Genomic DNA, 20,025 nt, shown 5'->3' on the forward strand with positions numbered 1-20,025 from the left:
AAGTTGTCCTTTGATAGCACATGAAGACAGAAAACAAACAAGGAATAAATTAAAATTGGTTTCTTAGAATCAAGTACGCAAAATTCAAAGTTAAAAGAGAATTGTGTCTTTAATGTATCCTTACATCAATTCTCCGCATCTTTGGCTCGGAATCAATACCAAAATCATTAGTGTAAATCCAAAATTCTTTGGATCCGGGCATGCCTCTGCTTTAGTTAGGATTGAACTTATTTGTACGGTCATTGAAATTAATGCCCACTGTCATACAATTTTTGAGACATACTTGGAATAGAAACTTTAATTTCAGCATCAATTTAGCATCGAACTTTTTTCTATGTAACCGTTGGTCGGATATTTCGACGTGAAATACACTGAATGACAAACTCTTTCAATGATGGGAGTTATAAAAGGCCTACATATCCTACACTTAATAATCTGTTGATTAGGCACATGATTTAAATCGATCCCATGACCAAGCATATTTTGTCTACTCTATATTTCTTAGGGATTTAGTTCATAATCCTAATTGCAATCTACTTGATCTTGAGCATCGCATGAAAAAGGTAATCTCATCGTTCATAAAGGCACATTTGGAAATTCCTCCATTGTTTGTGTTGGTCAAGTCCATTGCAGCGTTCCTATATCATTTGCATATGTAAGTGTCCAATTTTGGAACTGAATTTCCATTGCATGCGTGAGGTAAAATTACGGTCATAATCTTACCTGAATGCTTTTGAGAATGGAATGGAAGTTCTCATCACCCACACTTCAAATGCAAATCTCATCTGTCTGTCCCACAAAATTACGTTTCATGTGTCTTAACATTACCACAGGTTCTTTCCAAGACACCTCATTGAGACAGCCTTTCCCAATAGAAAACTAGTAGAAGAACTAGTAGAATGCATTACGGCTCTCAAAGGCTGAAAAATAAAATGCAAATATCAATTTGTATTTGTTTTAAGAGGATTCGTCCTGTACCACTTGCATAGGGAGTGAGGTCTTCTATGGCAGTATAAAAGCTTGCCGACATGTGTTTCGCATTTCCAATTTGGACCATGTTGTTTGTTGGCCATGCCGCCACACTTATGTTGAGTGTCTCTTTGGTGCATGCTGGTGTGTCCTTGTATTTTTCGTGTTTTTTCATTGATGTTGCCAGAGAGTTTGAATTGTTGGATAGTCTTCTGTCCACTTGGAAAATGAAGGACACTGCATGCATAGATACACTGCACACACACACACATCGAATGAAATGGCATGTGCAATTACACACGATTGAAATTCTAAAACAGAGCCAGAGACGAGCGAGTCTTATGAATTTTGAATGAGATTAGCAATTTGTGCCAGTTGTTGATTAGGCTGAGTGCGAATGACTCTAAAACGACGCTAAGTACTCATTTTTGTTAATAACCAATATTTACGATCTCGTTTTTAGCAATTGTTTGGGACCATTGGTTTAGCTGTTGATGAATCGCATTTTTTTCAAAATTTTTTGAATCTAATATTCTGTGTTCATTTATTAAACTCTCTGCTAACATTTGGCTGATAAGTCCCCGGTCTAACAAAGAAAAACACATTTTTTTGTCAAAATTCGTTTTTATTATTCAACATAGTTCCCTTCGAGGGCGATATAACGATTATAACGACCTTCCAATTTCTGGATACCATTTTGGTAGTACTCTTTCGGTTTTGCCTCAAAATAGGCCTCAGTTTCGGCGATCACATCTTCATTAGCCAAAATTTTTCCCTGCGAGCATCCTTTTGAGGTCTGAGAACAAGAAAAAGTCGCTGGGGGCCAGATCTGGAGAATACGGTGGGTGGGGAAGCAATTCGAAGCCCACCCAATTCATGAATTTTTGCCATCGTTCTCAATGACTTGTGGCACGGTGCGTTGTCTTGTTGGAACAACACTTTTTTCTTCTTCATATGGGTCCGTTTTGCCGCAATTTCGACCTTCAAACGCTCCAATAACGCCATATAATAGTCACTGTTGATGGTTTTTCCCTTCTCAAGATAATCGATAAAAATTATTCCATGTGCATCCCAAAAAACAGAGGCCATTACTTTGCCAGCGGACTTTTGAGTCTTTCCACGCTTCGGAGACGGTTCACCGGTCGCTGTCCACTCAGCCGACTGTCGATTGGACTCAGGAGTGTAGTGATGGAGCCTTGTTTCAAATTTTGACATGAATCATTTGAAGGTTGGTACTATATAAAAATAATATGCATGTAATACTAGCGACGCCATCTATGTGTCAGACCGGGGACTTATCAGCCATCCTGTTATCAGCGTGTTCTATTCGCTGTTTTGTTGTGGTAGTACAACACAAAGCTACTCTAAAATGTTGACTGTTCCGTGTGTTAAAATTATTCCGATTTTGCAAAAATTGGATAGTATGATGTCCTATATTATGTACACACATAGGGTACACAGAAAAAAAATATCACCAGAATATTTCCAATTAAAAAGTTAATTGAAGTTGAATGTTTTTTCAATTAATAAATTAATTGATACAATTAACTTTTTAATCAAGATAGAAACATTAGGTTAATAAAGTCAATGATTGAAAATGTTAAAATTTTTAATTAAAAAATTAATTGATAGAATTAACTTTTTAATTAAATTCAGAAGACTAAGTCAGTTAAAAAAAGTGATGAACATTTCTTAATCCAAATAAAAACTCTAAGCCAATTCAGAAATTAGTTGAAAATAGTTACCTTTTTAAATAACAAATGAATTGGGGTTTGCATTCAAAATCAATTAAATTTTTAATTGAATCAATTAAAACATTAATTGAAAATTGCTAATGACGTCAATTATTTTTTTAATCAAGGATTTTTTCTATGCCCAATTAAAACTGTGATTGATACTATCATTTTCGTTATTGAAGACATTTCAATTAAAAAATTAATTGGATCAATTAATTTCGTGATTGAATCAGAAAAATATTTTTTGTGTGTACAGTTTGTAATGGGGAAAAATATCAACGTATAAGTCTTTGGTAGGAAAAGTTAAAGGCAAATTCGCAACGTCGTTTAAGAATTTATTTTGAAGGTGTTGTAGTGACTTCAGTTCAGATGTTTTCTTATGAGCATATATTAGTACCAGATACTGCAAAGTAGAGGAGTGCGCGTGTCGTGAACAGAGAATGAAGCTACCAAGTCGCGACACCGACCATTTTTTGCCAGTCGACGCCGCCGCCGAATATGTCGACAAATCTCGACTCAAATCTAGCCGCCAATTAATCAAAAATATCGATTTAAATCAGAAAATGTATTTATAATTGTCGTATTTTCTCCAAAATTTTAAACTTTTCAGCCACAATCAATCATTTTCAAGCTGATATAAGACTTTTGATAAAATTTAGCTCAAACAATTTGAATGAAATGAAAATGTGATTGTAAGTTTGGTTGTACAACTAATCTCATTACCATTCGTATAACTACAAATTGATTTTATAATGAATAATTATCCGCCGCCGAATGGGCAAATTTATATCGGTTTAGCCGTCAAGACGCCACCGCCGGAGGCAAAAATTTAGTATCAGCCGTCAATGAAATAATTTAGCTGTCAAACTAATATATACTCTATTTTTGAATTTTGTTACCTTTGCTCACTCCCGGTTGGAAAATGTCGTGAGTCTCGTGAAATTGTGCGAGTCTTTACACGCAAAGTAAAAAAAACGTTCGGAAAACTTTTGCCGAAAACGTTTTTCTTTTGTTAGAGTTTTTTGAATTGCTTCGAAAATTTTAAACTTTTATCGCCAAAAAATTCGTTTATTACAAAATTTTTATTTTTTCAATAAAAAAAAAATATTTTTGAACCAACAACACAGTTCATTTCGTTTATATCAAGAACTGTTCTTTTCCGACTTGAAGTCTTTAATAAGACACATTTTACAGTTTCATTGTAAAAATTTAATATATGTTATGTTGGACAACTTCTCGGAATCTTCCGAACATATCTGGAATATATGAAATAAAAAAACAAAAAAAAAACTTTTTGGTATTTGTCGAAGCAGGGATCGAACCCAGGAGCCGAGTTCAGCAGGAATGGTCGGATATTTCAAAAGAAATAATAGAAAAATTATCAGAAAGTATGCCTAGGCGTGTAAAAAGCGTAATTAAAAACAAAGGGTTATGGACTAAACACTAAAATATTTGATTTTAATTCTAATAAAGTGCAAAACTGAGTGCATCCAAGCTAACATGTAGTTTATTGTAATAAATTCACTAGTATAAATATATTTTTTTATTTGTCATGAAATAAAGTATAAATAAAGTAAATTTTGTAGCAATTAGACTGAAGGAATGTTTTTAATTAAATAAATAGTGCAGATGTAGTAAACATGCACTCGGTTTTGCTCCTCACTGTATATGTATCGCCCGATTTCGACAAATGAGGTCATATAGCGCTTATTTATTACCTGATTGTCTTCGAATTGAACACAAAATAATTTTTTATACTACTCTTAAAGTGTCCAATTTGGTTAGGATTTAGCTATAGCTTCCATATATATGACTATAAAACCCTTATTTATTAACCGATCTTATTCAAATTTGGTAGAATATAATCTTCTATAGCACTAACTAAACCTGCAAAAAAATTATTAAAATCGATTTAGATATAACTCCCATATATATGTATTGCCCAATTTTCCCAATTTTGGCCATAGAACCCTTATTTTGTTTCTCTTGTGGCTTTTCCACTTCGTTTTTAATATAAATATTTGTGTTTTAATTAATTTGTTTAACTCTTCATCGGTTTTATGTGGTAGTTTACTTTTCCAGAAAGTAATGGTAACATTTGTATCTATTTTGCTTTTCAGCCAAAATGAGAATAATTCTCTATTTTTATTTTCACTATCTCTAGAAAATTTTCATTTATTTTGGAATGGGCAAGTATGGACACAAGAACTTCACAACAATCGTTAACAACTAGATCGATTCCTCGTAAATTTACGTATGTACCAAAATTTCCACAAGTAAACAGTAATGTTAAAACCACAATTACAAGTTCAAAAACAAAAATATTGTTTACAATGTTTATAACATTTTGAACTACTTATCTCTATTATTCACTTTTATTGCGAAAAGATTAAACACGAGAATTTTCATTTCAATTTTTTTCTCACCTTGAATACGCGCAAATTGCATACATTTTGGTAAACGTTGACAGTTTTTTGCTGATGAACAGAGTTACCAAGTTTTTAACTTTCAATTTGTACTATCCAAGAGTAAGTAATTTCAATTGGATACTTCTTATAATTTTTCATTTTGAATGTTTGACTTTTTGCCGCTGTTTTTCGATTTCTGCACATGCACTATGGGTCAAATGACCGGATTCTGCGGCAAAAAGCCAGTTTTTCGGTAGTTTAAATTGGAAAAACTGATAACGTCATTCTATTTCAGACATCCCAGTAGCTCGAAATATAAAATATTAGAAACATATGGCAACTCATTGCCTTTAAAACAAGCTGGGAAAATTGGCTGTTTTTAGATAGTTTACATTTTGAGTCGCTAGTAAAAAAACACATTGTAGAAAATTGGCTTCAAAAATAACTAATAAGCGAATCTACATTGTGTAAAATGGAAAATAGTACTACAGGTATGTAAAATAATATACAAAATATTAAAAATTCGTTTGTGTTTGTGCGAAAAGAAATGTGTTGTTTTAAAGTGATAAGTTTTTGTTTTATAATTTTCATGTAATGTTTGTGTTTCGTGGAATGGTAATTTCTGTATCCACGTGTATTCACCGACATTTTGGTATGGGAAGAAATGTTATTGTGTGTACTTTCACGTGGTTTTAAGTGTAATTCCGGCAGGGTCCGGCTTATAATGAAAAAATTTAAAAATTCAAAAAAATCAGAGTTTCTAAAAATAAAAAAAAATTGAACTCGTAACATTTTGACTGCAAAAAGGTCGGAATCCCTTTGGTGTCATATTCCAAATTTTCAAGGAATGCAAAGTAAGAAAATATTAGATATATTTTTGCTCGAGCCAAACAAAAATGGCTCATTGGCTGTTTGCGGGATATGTTTCACTAAATAGAAATAAATGCTATAGTAAAGACTTGATCATGCAAAGAAGGACTCGAGAATTCACAGTATAAGAGATCTTTTCAATAGAGCCATCTTTGTGTGCAATTTGAAGCAAATTAAGGTGAAACTCTGGCCTCTTTGACCAATAAAGTACATATAAGGTGAACGATATATATGAAAGCTATATCTAAATCTGAACCGATTTCCACCAAATTTGGCATGTATTGCTAGAATGTTAATTCCGCTCCCTGTGCAAAATTTCCGATGTAAATCGGAGTAAAACTTTGGTCTCTATGGGAGCTATATCCAAATCTGAACCGATTTAAAGCAAATTTAGCACACTTGCAAATACTATCTATTTTACCCTTTGTGCGTAATTTGAAGAAAATCGGGGTGAAACTATGGCTTCTTGAGCCTTATATGTGTCTATCGGGCGTAAGATATATATGGGTGCTATATCAAATCTTAGCCGATTTCCTCCAAAATCAAAAGGGCTCTATCCTGACCCAATACGCACACGTATGCAAAATTTAAAGTCAATTGGTCTATAATTGCGACCTAGATATTGAATACTAAACCATAGTCTAGTGCAGGGTATAAATATTTCAGTGGGGGTGTCAGTGGGCGGATCGATCTGAAAATTTGTGTTCCAAATTTTAAACCGATAAGTACATTTTTGTAGTTTATAGCCTTAAAATCCGGTCGTTGGCCCCATAGTGCCATGGTGCATTAGATGGAAATGTGCCGTTTGAAAGTTGGAATTGTGAGGTTCCTCAACTCTTCAATTCTATAAAAGGCCTTACTGCGACAATTTCTGTCAAAAGTTTTTGAAAACCTTATAGAAATTGTCAAAGGTGTTTAACGATCCTGATCCTGATTGTACCTCTAGTTGGCCTTGGCTACCTTATGGCCCCGGCCGTGCTCAGTCTCTGGGCAGTCCTTTGTCATTAGTGATAGTTCTGGACTCCTTGTCATAAAGTAAATGTGTAGAAAGATAGCTCTTTATGTATACATACTCTATATATTAGTTATATTCTTAGGTTCGGTGTCCGATTGTATATCGGGCCAGTGAGCCGGATTGCCAGTGAGGTTTCGCTAATGAAATATGAAATATATTAAAACCAAAAGAATGGCACATAAAGGAAAATTAAATAATACGTATCTAAAATCTAATTTCATATTTTGGAGGCTGTTCATAATCTCCATATGAAACTGAGAACAAGCACATAATTTAATAAAAATTCAGGGGAATTTTTATTATGGTCCGAAAAGGAGCCTTTAAATATAATTAAAGAAGTATTACTCAAGAATCGATATCGACCTCCCTGATTACCAATAATCCATCTTTCAATTCATCGTTTTAAGCCATTATGCATTAAACCACTTACCATTTTCATAGCTCTAAGATTCATTAGAGTTTAGAACAATATGATATAAGAGTTTACAACAATATCTCTTAAAAATGGACAATTAAAGAATTCAAGTAAAGTTGCAGAAGATTTGAATCGGAAGATTTCGGGATGCATAAATAAAAATTCCATTTTTTACAGCTTTTAATGATACGCCCATTAGGTAAAAAATCTTCTCAAAATTGGAAGAGAAAACATACTTAAATATAGTGGTATACAAGTTCAGAGTTGGTTTATGGTACGATGTTGGCGGCTCGCCAGGACCTTGGATATTTCTCGTTTGTACTCTAGATCCGTGCTACGATGGAAGTGAACCTCGTTCCTTCTGGCGGAAAATTGTTGGCCAACGAACTATACGGCCAAATCACTTGTTTGATTGCTTGCTGCAGTTTATTCTATGCAGTGAAGTTTATCGTCCCACAACATAAACGACTAAGAGATTGTTTTTTATTTATTTTATGACCACCCAGTCTCCTATTCTGAACAGACTTTTATGTTAGTTATTAGCGTCTATAACTCTAGATATTGTTTGTTTTTATTATTCACAAAGAACCACTTACCTTCTCAACTCTATAATTTGCCTTTGATCTTTCAATAATGAATGCAACAAAGCAAAAGAAAAAATTAAACTAATTGGCTTTGTACTAATATTTAAATAAAATTTCTTCTCCTTCATTTATTTACTTTCTGTTTGAAGACAAATCACTATGAATATACATAAATATGTATGCATAATATATAGATGTATGTGTATATGTTTATGAACTAAATAAAACTATTACTTACTTAAAGTCTGCATAATTTGGCTTGGGTTTTGTTTTTTGTTTTTCATCGATTATTCGCCTACATTCTTTATTCAATTTTACATATTTTAAAACTACATTTGTTGTGGTTGATTGTTTTTCTTTTTTTTCTGTTTTTTGCCTATAAACATTTATTTATTTTATAGCTAAATGGTATTTATTTTGCAATTGTCTTTTGTGTTTCTATATTTTTCTGCTTTTTCAAATTAAAATAAACAACTTTAGATTGAAAATTAAAATTAAGGAAAAAAACCAAAAGGTTAATTATCAAAGAAACTGCATGTCGTTTTGAACTGTTGAGAGAAGTTGGGAAACAGAATTTGATTTAGGGTTAAATTTCGAATATAGAATTATGTTATGAATTTAAAGGAAGGCCTTGTTTCATTTGGAAGAATTTCTATATACAATAATGTCTATTTAATATTACAAGACTAATTTATATTTGTTTTTAACTTGCTCTTAACTATTTTTACTGTCTAGTCTGTTTGTTTGTACACAAAATTCAAACTTATTCTAAACGAGACTATTCTAAAGATGAATTTGTTCTTTATTTGTAATTTGTTTATTTAATAATTATTGTTCCATGGGGAATTATTATTCTGTATAGTTGAATTTCTACATCATTTTATATATTTACTCATAAAACTGTTGAAAATTGAAATATTTGTTTTTATACACTCACCACTAATACTGGTTTGGCATTTTTTATTTTTATTTTGATTGTTTAAATGTGTATTTTTTTTTTAATCTATGGTTTTACTTAATTAAAGAAACAGTTTGGCCATTCTGTTGCTGATGGAAAATTATTATGTTGTCAGTGATGATGTATTAAAAACAAAACATTTCCTATTTTTATTTGGTATGGGTTATATGGGATATTCCTTGCCATATTCTTGGGTATCGTTGGGGCCCGCTTTCATATCTGAAAACGAAATTTAGTTGAATTTAGTATTCTGGTAGACTCCTCCCCAATTGTAAAATTGTTGTCTTCATTCTGAAATGATAAGGAAGAGAAAATAAATTTAGGTAATAATATTATGAATTTGAAATGGATTTTAGCTAATATTCTCAAACAATTGTAAGTTTTTAAGATAAATATTCGGACATGGATAATGAAATTGACAAAACGTCAAAAATACTAGCCACAATCGTCATTTTGAGTTAATCTTTAAATCAAGAGTCATTTTAGTTTTTCTGTGGATTGTGATCAATGGCATAATTATGTATGTACACTAAAAAAAAAGTGAACCCTTTATTTCACTAAAGCCAATTTAACTTTATCTTAGTTCGTGGAATTATTATGTTTGGAGAAAGTTTCCTTTACTCTAATAATTTTTTTAATTTAAATGAACAAAAAACGGGAAAACACAAATGAAGCTTTAATATTACTAATTTCGTATTTCTCACAAAATAGTTCATTATTTTTTTAAATTTGTAAATTTTACAACAAACGCGCCCATGTTGAAATCCGAATGACTCTAAAGACATTCTTGCAATTTTGAACACCAATTTTTTCCTTCAAGTTACAAAATTTTCTTCAACAAGTGAAAAAATTAAATACGTTTAATAAATTTTCTTAACTTTTTTGTGAAATCGGCGTTTGTAATACTCTATAGTCAACGTTTTCTATAAATAATTAATTAAAACGTAAATTATCCCAATTGACAATTTATTTAAATAAAATATATTTCCAATAAAAAAAAATATATTAAAAAGAAATTTCAATTAAAAAATTAATTGGATGCATTTTTGCTTTTATTTTATGCCGGAAAGAACAAATCGTCGTCTACATTCCAGAGTGCGCTAAGTCTAAAAAGTGAATTTTACAGGAGAAGGGTTCAAAGTTTATTTAAAATTTCTCAAAAACTGTATAAGATTTCTATCTTCATTCATTTTTTTTCGGTGTTAATATCATACTTTTTGTAGAATTTTTGTAGAATGTACGAATTCCAAATAGTGATAATAAATCACGGCTAAAATTGACTTAGACCGCTTTAGAATGAACAAAGTTTTTTGCCTGTTCCTCTAAGTAGACTGGGAATTTTTTTCTGGCATTGATCGTCTAAGTACATACGAGGGCGGTTCGGAAACTTCTTAGCCTATCAATGAAAGAGAATAGTTAGTTTTTCAAAAATATTTTTATTTTTCAATATAATCTCCTGTAACTTCAATACACTTAGTCCAACGCTTTTCTACCCATTCTATCCCTTGATTAAAATAGTTTTCCTCATTTGAGGCAAAACGCTTGCCAGAAAGGATTTTTTTTAGATTTGGGAACAAGTAAAAGTCACTGGGAGCTAAATCAGGAGACTAAGGTGGGTGGTCAAGCAACTCGTACTTTAATTGTTGATTTTAGCCATTGTTAAAACACTCTTTTGCGCTGGTGCGTTGTCTTGATGAAAATGTATTTTTTTGTGTTGTAAGCCAGGACGTTTTTCTCGAATATGTACATTTAATTGATCCAAAAGGTTGCAATAGTACTCTGAATTTATTGTTTTACCCTTTTGCAGATAGTCAATCAATAAAATACATTTGAAGTCGATTGAATTGTTTTTGCCTTCTTTGGGTACTTCCTCCAGCTTCAGTCCATTGTTTGGTTTGTTCTTTTGTCTCTGGAGTATAGTGGTGGATCCATGTCTCATCAACAGTTATGAAACGACACTTAAAATCCAGTTTATTTCGCTTGAAACGATCCAAACAAGCTTGAGAAATGTCCATTCTTACGCGTTTTTGATCGACTGTTAACAAATGCGGCACCCATCTTGCAGAAAGCTTTTTCATCTGTAGTTCTTCATGCAAAATTAAATGGACTCGATCATTTGAGATGCCCATGATATTAGCAATTTCACGCACTTTTATTCGTCGATCATTTAATACCATATCATGCACTTTGGCTACAATTTCTGTTGTTGTTGCTGTTTTTGGACGTCCACTACGTGGTTCATCTTCAATGCTTGTACGACCACGTTTAAATTCAGCAACGCAATTTTTTACTGTTGCATATGAAGGAGCACTTTCACCTAACACATTCACCATATCATTATGAATTTCTTGTCCCGATAAACCTTTTTTGTGTAAATATTTAATGACAGCACGCATTTATAATTTTTCCGTTGTAAAAAAATTGCGGATGCGTCTTTTTTGAACACCTGTTTCTATATGAAGGAGTTGCCAGATCGAAATTTAACATGTGTTCATAAAAGAGATGGAAGTTTCCAAAACACTTAACGTTTTTCTGTTTATACGGCGCTTTTTGTGCTAGGCTAAGAAGTTTCCGAACTGCCTTCGTATAGCTTATTATGGTTGAAAAGGTGTGAACTTAGTTAGCATATGTTTAACTGTCTTAAAAAATTTTTTTGAACCACTATTACACTTTTCTTATAAGACATATTCACATATTCACGAATCACGAAGCCAAATTATTAACAATAAAGGTGGCTATACTCGAAAACGCGTCGAAGAAGCTAAAATTTCCATTAAAACTAAAATAAAATAAAAACTGTCTTAAAAAATAGCTGTATAGAGAGTTATAAATTTAATTTTAACGTAAAACAAAAATTAATATTTCCAGGCGACACAGTTCAAACAAATTCGTCCATATCGGGTTCTATATAAACATTTCGATGTAATCTTTTATATATACCCAAAAATTTTTTTTTTCTCCCAAACGAAATTTTAGACCAACAAATAATGTTTCCCATTTTCTTTTTGCTCTAAGGAAATTTGTATGGAAGAAACGGGGATCCCCCAATGTTTTTGTTTTCTACTTCCGATGCAGACCTTGTGGACAAGTACTAGAAAGAACGCAATCAGTCTATTTTAAGTGCAAATTTTGGATAATTAAATTTTACAAAAAGTAGAAAACTAATAACAAAAAAAAAAGAGAAAATTAATAAAAAAGTTCTAAAATAATAATAAAAAATAAATTTCATCCCCGCTGGGATTTGAACCTTTGCCGTTTGACTTTTTCGCTTCCATGGAAATTCTTTTGAGAAGGTTTTGCAAATTACGAGAATATTTAATTTTTTGTTGATTTTTAATGGAAAAAATATATTTATCCGAATACAAAAAAACGAACTCCGTGAAAACGTGCTAACTTGGCTTAGCGTACTTTGGAATGAAGGCATCGAAATGCTGAATAGTTAATATATATGGATAATTAGAATCATTAAGAAAAAAAAAGAAACTACGCTTGGTTAAACATAGAACACGATTGTTAGCGGCCGTTGAATTTTAATCCTTTAACTACCAAATTATACTTCTAATTTTTCTTCTTTTACTACTTTACTACTAACAGCATGTAGACAAAAATTTTAGCTTTGAGTTTTGCGAATTTTAATAAAACCAAAATTTCAAAAAACAAAAATCATTAGTTATAAACCGTCATCAGAAAATATAAGTTCGAGATCGGTGAGCAAGTATTTGAGAACTAATAAAATGTCCCAGCTGCATTTTCACTGTGATTCTATTCTGTTCTGTTCTGTGTTTTTTTTTTTGTTTGTTTTGAGAATGCGAAAAAAAATAATTTACTTTAAAAAATGCCAAAATTTCTAATCCAAATCCCCAACTTAGCAAAAATGTCGTCCCCATCAATAAGAAGAAATTCCTTGAGAAGGATCCTCATATGTACTTTTGTATGTACTAAAAAAGTAAAAAAAATAGTAAAAATGTTTAATCGTGGAATCGTCATTTTCCATTTGGGACCTAAAAATCGTCATATCGCATAGTGGCCTCGTTCGTTATACTCCTACGGGAAATGGATAAAACCCAGGAATCACACAAGACTGTTCCCTGGTGTATATGTACCAGACCCAGTTCCGATCAAAACGTATGGAAGGGACCGTTCACTTTAACCCTACGGTCCATAACCGGGTACCCAGGTAACAATTTGAAATTTAAAGTGCGGCTGTTCCTACAATATTGAAGATATCAACATGAAAGTCCGAATCATCAGCCATTTCGGCTAAACTTAGAGACTAGAAAGAAGATTATCACATTTGGTTAAATATTTTAGCCAAAAACTGAGTGTAATGTTTTTGCATACAGGGGTCCATGACCAGGGTACCCGGTACCTTAGTGCAAATTATAAATTATATTTCAAAGAAAAAGCTGTTGTTTTTTTTCACAACATTTATTGATGTTTAAAATAGGAAATGTAATTGTTTCTTAGTTGAATCATTTATATTTTATTCATTTTAACTTATTTCTAATATTTGATGTCATCATTGAAACATGGTAAACGCTGCAGACTTTTCTCGTCTCTTCTCTTTTTATCTGGCAATGAAGCGCACAAATAACAGCTTCCTGATACTGCCTACTGCCATCACGAGTAGAAGCGGCTGTAGAAGCAGATGGTTGCTCGGTATAGGTTACCGGTCCCACTGGTCTTCCCAAAAAGCTCTCAATTGCTGTTTTGGTGGAAAAGTGGCGCGGTACTTGGCGATTGTTTGCTCTTTCTTCTATTACTGGTGCGCACAAATCTTCAGCAAGTTTACGCAAAAAGCGTTTTTTACGTGTTGTTTGTTATGGGACAGTTGGGTTATTTTCATACAATATAATGTATGCCGCAAAAGCACTACAACATATTGTAGAAAAACGACAAAGGCCACCTGTTTGTGTGTCTCTGTGTGGTATACTCCCGTTGTAATTTTCGCAGTCTTCACTCTCTGAGTCTTGCACTTCTCCAGCAAATACCTTGTTCTTTCTCAATTGGCCCGGAAGCGTCGTCAAGTCATATCACCAAGTAAAGACTCAATATATATTTCTCTGGCTTCTTCACTCAAACGCCGATATTGCCTTTCAGTTAAAAAATCTTTGTTGCGGTTCATTTTTCTTTAACTTTAACTTATAATGACGAAATGTGTAACTGTACACTAGGGCTATAACCAATTTTTTGGCATAGTACCACGAGATGCGCCATGATGTTTTATTAATGAAAAGCATTATCTTGCATCATTTTAAGAAAAAAACTTCACCCACCAAACGCATTTTCTAAATCAATTGTTTTGCAATGTGATTAATTGTTTCTCCCAGATTTTGGAATTTTTTTGAACCACTATTACACTTTTCTTATAAGACATATTCACATATTCACGAATCACGAAGCCAAATTATTAACAATAAAGGTGGCTATACTCGAAAACGCGTCGAAGAAGCTAAAATTTCCATTAAAACTAAAATAAAGTTTGACAGAATTGTTTTTTGTTTTCATATTCTTAACTTCATCGCTGTTTTTTGACGCTAGCGAAAAAGTAAAAACGTATTTCTTCATAGTTTTTAATGGCCTATTGGACTATAGTATGCCAATTTTGAAATTCGCAAAAATTGTTAAAAAGTTATAGCCCTACTATACACTTGCTACCAAAAAAACACAAAAAAATCACAAACATAAAATTTGTACAGTTGAGACGTAAAAACTAAGCGTTTCTAATAATCTGTGATGATATATGCTATTTTATTTGAAAATGAACGAATAAACTGCACTAGGTACCCGGGTACCCCGGTTATGGACTCCCGTTCATCCAGCTGGTTATGGACCGTAGGGTTAACATTGGTTTGTCATTGACGGGATAAATTTATATTTTAGGACACGACTTGGACTCATTCTTGGACAACTTAGTAAGACTACTTCATAGATAGCTTCCCATGAACCTTAAGGAACAAACACTTAGAAGCCTGTTTCATTTTGGGCATCCGAAAGAAGAAGGAATATGTTAAACAATATATTATTCTTTTAATTATATAAATGTGTAGATGCAATAAGATTATATGAAAGTTTAAATATTGCAACAAACTGGAGTTCTGGTACTAGTCTTGAGGTAGTTTTGTTAAAGGCAATGTGCACCAATTTACCTCAGTATATATATTCTTCACAATAATTAATGGGTTTATCGAGCCCGATATGCCTAAAACAATAATGTTTCTTGACGTAGCCACCGTGTTCGAAATAGGCATCAACCATCTTTTTTGTCCGTCTCTATGATAGTTTTGTCATACTCTTAAAAAATCGACCACTAAAGCCAATAATATGAGGAAGTTTTCCACATTTGAATGATCTTTTACTTTCTTTAGATAAATGAACTAAAACGAGTAAACAGGTTTTAAACAAAGAAACCATAAAATTTTACTAAACTTCAATTTCCCTCAAAATTTCCTAAAATATGTCAATTTTCCCAAAACTTCGTCCATCTTTAACTTCAAACGGAACTACGAGTACAAGCAGTTTTGCAATTTCTAACTCCATTTTTAGAGAGCCACCGTGGAGCAATGGAACGTGATACATCCGACTGTCACCTAACCTAACCTAACACCATTTTTAAATTAAATTTAAAATAATTTTTTCTTGCATTTGTCGAAAAAATTACTTATTTTTTTTCATATCAGCTTTTGTAATATAATTTAGTCAAAATTTTCTAAAATTAACATACCTCTTCTTTCTCTGTGGGCTCACTTTTATTGACTGTAGGTGTGTTCAAGTTAGGGCTCTTAGGCAGGTCCCCATTAAATGCAAATATTGAACTGTTCAGCCATCTCGTTGAGAGAATTGCTGCCTTTTATCAGCTGAGAAATACAGGGTGGAATAATTTTACACGAGCTTTATTATGACATTATTTCTTACAGACTTATGTACCAGTCACTTTTTCCAGGCATCTTTATAATTCATACGGTAATTATGTATCGCATCAGTGTTTATTATTTTTTTTTTTTTGGAAAAAGGAGTGTTTCGCCAAAGTTTCCTGCTCTTTTTCCGAACCGCTGTTATAGGTAGCCCCAAAAAAATGCTTGGGTTTAGTTCCCCCTGGTTTATTGGCTATATTAGCCCATTGAGCTTAACTAAAATCTGGTGCACTGTCCTTGTTAAATGGACTACGGCTAAAGGTGAATGGTTTTGCCCTTAGAAATTACTTTGCTACTTTTTTTTTGTCTTATGCCCATGGATCCAAAATTTTAAATTCTATTTTTAAATATCTTTTTCAAAGAACTCCTTCTAATGAACTCTGATCTGAATTCTTGTCCTTGATGCCCATATTAAAAGTTTCAAATATTCTATTGGACTCTTCGTTCAAGAACAAATCCCTATGTATGTTCTTTCTATTTGTTTATAATAATAATTTTGTATATGTATGAGTTTTGTTTCTATGTAAACATATTTGAGTATTTAATAAGTTATTATCAACTTTTAGAAAATATTTATAAGATTTGCTGCCCCCACTCTTTGTTCCCCTTTCCTAAGTCTTATTGAATTTTTCCAATCTTTTTGAAGTAATTTCCACAAAATATTTCCTTTACAGTTTCATCATGCCTGGAAAGATCTAAAAAACAAACCCCAAAATTTAATTTAAAACTTTCCATGCCCCGCTAAGGCTATGCGGGTTTAACATTTCTCCCAGTACTGGCATCTATGTTATTGTGCCTTATGGGCTTTAAGCTTCAGTAACAATACCAAAGGTATTTAAAAATGTTTTGTTGAGGGTTTGTTAAACTTATATATATCTTTATTACATTTTCTTAAACAATATTTATGTGTATAAAAGTCAATGAAGGCTCATTCCAGTAGTGAAGGAAAATGGGTTGGTACAAAAGGCTTTACAAAAAGCCATTGTAAGATAGCTTGAATTAAGAAAGCCTTCCATATCTAGAGTACAACCGACTGGGCGATATGTCAAACACTTTGTTGGAAAGTGTGAGAAAATTTTGAGAGCGAACACTGAGAAGCGTGTAACACAATTTCTGAACCGATTTTTGTAACTGTATATGTTAGGTTAGGTTAGGCAGCCCTTTATTTAACGCTCATTTATACTCTTCGATCCATTTTGATATCACAGTTGTGAACTTCTCTCTTATTACTTAGTGCTTCACAACCTCTCTTTCCCGGTTAAATCAAAATATATGAGACCACTGCACAACGTCTACTGAGGAGACATTGGAGATGCTTCTGGACACCGATTTCCTTGCTTTTAGAAAGCTTAACCATATACGGTGAGTAACATGGAGATTCCATAGTCTCTTCTCACCAGTGGCAATATTCAGCGTTGACACCGTGTAAGTCTCCCGGACCTGATGAAAATGTCCCATGGTTGTTGGCAATACAGGATGGCTGATATGTATTGCAACCAGATTTAGCTTGCTATTATTTCAAAATGGTTCGTCTGATAAGTTTATTTCAGTGACAGTTCATTTTATTGTTTACACGCTTACAAAAATATTGTGATCTATTACATTGAGAAATATTGTAATTCGTGATGGTATTCAAGCGTGATTGTGTGATTACTTTATACAGTAAAACCTCTCAAACTTGGACACTCTGAAAACCGGACAACTCCCAAACATGGATAGTATGGGGATGTTTGCTATATTAACACATTCAAATTAACCTCTCAAACCTGGACACCTCTCAACGATGGACAAAATTTAGGCGGCCGTGGGTGGCAACCTTTCAGAGGTTTCACTGTACTTGGCTGGAATACCGCCAAGATCTATTCACATGGATTTCCTGTGCCATTGCTCGTGTTTCATTGCGCCCAAAAACAAAACTTCATCGTCACCAAAAATATTGAAAAATGCTCTTGGACAAAAGCCATTGAAGTTGCAAAAACGCAAGGGCTTCCCGATGCACAAAAAAGTTAGACTCGAAAGCGTCAAGGAGTTGCTTCCTTCCACGAAAGTGGTCAAAATTTAGTTTTCTACGAAGAAAAGACGTTGCAAGATGGGCTCCGAAATGATAGGGTTTACTTGCCAAAGAGGTCAGAAAATTTACACACGCGTCGCCGATGGTAATGGTTTGGGCCGCCGTAACATTCGATGGTTGCTCCCCGCTCGTGTTCATCGACCGTGGAGTAAAAATAAATTCCGAATATTATTGGGACAATGTCCTAAATACAGTTTTGAAGTCCTGGGCAAACAAACATTTCAACCATGCACTAATAGAAAAATTTACGTTCCAAAATTGTGAACGGACGGTGACAAAATGAAACGGGAACGTTCACAAAAAAAGATCAAAACATAATGTTCACGATTTCGTCCACGGGAGTCACGGTAGCGGATTTTTTTTTTTGTTACAAATTTTTAACCATTACTTTTTCAGATCATGAACGCTAGTTGTTGTTTTGACAACACATGGTGCCATTTTAACATATCGTAGTCAGATCGACTCTTCTATGTTTGACACCATATGTGTGTTGATTCACTTTCATGAGCGGATCGTTTTTCAGCGTTGGATTATCCCCTCTCAGTAATGCTGGTGATATTTCTGAGTCTTTCAAAGCTTCTCTAAGTCGTTTCACTGCAGTGTGGAAGGCGTTTCGGTCTCAACTATAAAAAGTAGGTCCCTTGTCATTGAGCTAAAACAGAATAGAATGATATGTCCGACATTTTTGCTTTTGAAAATTATAAAAAAACAAAAATAAAAATATGTTGAGCTTAGCTGCATTACATATCACCCACCCTGTAAAGACAAGGCTTGTTGTCCTGAGCATATTCTAACTGTTCAATATTCATGTAACGTATAAACATGCCATGGGGATCTAAACTCTGTTGGAATGCCTCTAGCAACCTACGAGCGGGTACTGCACTAAAAGTTCATTCAGATGTTATGTGAGTCAATTCAAAGTCAAGTTAACCAAAGGGACCTGAAACTAACAGTCTTGCATTGATTACAACTTCAATGATGTGGATACGTTTAAATATATTCTAAAATATCAAACTGAATTTATGCATTTGGCGCCCGTTCTTCAACTTGAAAACCTTCACCGATTACCGCACTTAGCTAATTTAGCAATACGTAAAATGTTACTAATTTCTGTATAATTTCATGGAAAGTATAACGAAATCTGTTGTAAAAGGTTGTTACTGGCTGCAATACAAAAAGGCCTGCAATCCAAAAAGCCTTAATACTCCATTATACGCCTATATATATGTATATGTGTGTGTGTGCATGTGTCGGCAAGAGCCATTTAAAATTAACCACAGAAAATAATTAAGAATCCAAGATGTAGGCATGCCCAAAGGACAGTAAAATAACCAAAGAATATATAAAAGGGCAACCATGGCAAGGACTTTCAATGGGAGTTCGTTAACCAAGTTCTTTGCCTTGGACGGGTGATGATGATGATGTTGACCCTTTTTTGTGGCTATGCTCTCGGACTGCCCTAACTAACCACCAAGTGGCCCGACCAAAACATTTACACGGCATATTAAGTAAGTGGTAAAATTCGTTGATACTCCTGTCTTCTGCGGACCAATTATCTTTGACTATATTCCTTCGGTTTCCTACATCAAATTTATCTGCAATGACCATCTTATTTCCTCTAGATCTTCGTTTATATTTCAGTTACAAGTTTTATTCACATTTTTATTTTTCCAAGATATGGTGGTGCTTTACATCGAATGAATGAATGTCTACTATAACAAACCTATTTTGGAAGGCAGGGGTAGTTGCCAGGATATCTATAATGACTTTATAAGCACATTAACCCACTATTAGTTGCTGTTGGTTGGTGTTGGCTGCTTTTTTTTGGTTAACTTTCGAAATGAAGTTTTAGAGATACTTCGGTTTATCTCCAAACCCATATACAAAGGACTCTGCTATAACATCCTTACTCCCACATCAATTGGCAAGGACATAATGTGTGTAATCATTTTAACAAATCTTAAGAGACTATTTTGGCATTTAGTTCAACATTTATAATTTTCTAGCTTAATGGCCATTAGATTTAGTTTCTTTTGAGGGTGCCTTAATGTGCCGGGTGGAAAAGGCGTCCATAAGGGGAAATGT

At 33.3% G+C, this 20,025-nt stretch overlaps 2 protein-coding genes across 2 annotated transcripts in view; one reads left to right on the forward strand and one right to left on the reverse strand.

Moving 5' to 3' along the window:
* timeout (circadian regulator timeout) overlaps positions 1-20,025 on the forward strand; it is a 1,081,463-nt gene that overhangs the window by 547,687 nt on the left and 513,751 nt on the right. The window lies entirely within an intron of this gene.
* Positions 8,083-20,025, reverse strand: part of 2mit (leucine-rich repeat-containing protein 2mit) — a 250,101-nt gene continuing 238,158 nt past the window's right edge. Inside the window, exon 7 of the mRNA XM_075291453.1 lies at positions 8,083-9,246. The gene's annotated coding sequence lies outside the window, so the exon portion shown is untranslated. The remainder of the gene's footprint in view (positions 9,247-20,025) is intronic.

This window comes from Haematobia irritans, chromosome 1 (genome assembly GCF_050003625.1).
Source record: "Haematobia irritans isolate KBUSLIRL chromosome 1, ASM5000362v1, whole genome shotgun sequence".
NCBI lineage: Eukaryota > Metazoa > Arthropoda > Insecta > Diptera > Muscidae > Haematobia > Haematobia irritans.